Raw genomic sequence first — 860 nt, forward strand, 5'->3', positions numbered from 1 at the left:
CCCTTTGTTTTAGCATAGATGAGTGGGTGTCTTGGTTTGAAAAGACAGGAGTCTGTGAAGGAAGGCAAAAGCCTCCTGTGAAATGGAAAAGGTAAACCCCCTCCCTCCGAATTGGCGCAATTTTAAAAAGCTCTCGGGCAAAGATATGGGAATGGGAGTAACAGTTCTTTACTAGGAAAAAAACTAAATAAAAAAAAATTAAAAAATGTAATTAGTACAAACGAAACTAGTGATGGAGTCAGAAACCTGACACCCTGAGGAGTCACCCCAAGTGACGGCGCCTGAGGCCGCACCTGCTGGTGCACGATGGTGGGACAGCGCTGCAGGCACAGGGAGAGGGGGAAATGCTGTTTTACCCTTTGTTTTAGTATAGATGAGTGCGTGTCTTGGTTTGAAAAGACAGGAGTCTGTGAAGGAAGGCAAAAGCCTCCTGTGAAATGGAAAAGGTAAACCCCCTCCCTCCGAACTGGCGCAATTTTAAAAAGCTCTCGAGCAAAGATATGGGAATGGGAGTAACAGTTCTTTACTAGGAAAAAAACTAAATAAAAAAAAATTAAAAAATGTAATTAGTACAAACGAAACTAGTGATGGAGTCAGAAACCTGACACCCTGAGGAGTCACCCCAAGTGACGGCGCCTGAGGCCGCACCTGCTGGTGCACAATGGTGGGACAGCGCTGCGGGCACAGGGAGGGATGGGAAAATGCTGTTTTACCCTTTGTTTTAGCATAGATGAGTGGGTGTCTTGGTTTGAAAAGACAGGAGTCTGTGAAGGAAGGCAAAAGCCTCCTGTGAAATGGAAAAGGTAAACACCCTCCCTCCCAGTTGGCGCAATTTTAAAAAAGGCTCTCGGGCAAAGATA

The 860-nt window shown here is 45.6% G+C and overlaps 2 protein-coding genes across 3 annotated transcripts in view; one reads left to right on the forward strand and one right to left on the reverse strand.

Moving 5' to 3' along the window:
- The window catches only part of LHPP (phospholysine phosphohistidine inorganic pyrophosphate phosphatase), a 72,893-nt gene that overhangs the window by 11,418 nt on the left and 60,615 nt on the right, over positions 1–860 (forward strand). The window lies entirely within an intron of this gene.
- FAM53B (family with sequence similarity 53 member B) overlaps positions 1–860 on the reverse strand; it is a 118,579-nt gene that overhangs the window by 9,060 nt on the left and 108,659 nt on the right. The window lies entirely within an intron of this gene.

The sequence above is a fragment of the Lonchura striata genome, chromosome 6 (assembly GCF_050655825.1).
Source record: "Lonchura striata isolate lonStrDom1 chromosome 6, ASM5065582v1, whole genome shotgun sequence".
Lineage (NCBI taxonomy): Eukaryota > Metazoa > Chordata > Aves > Passeriformes > Estrildidae > Lonchura > Lonchura striata.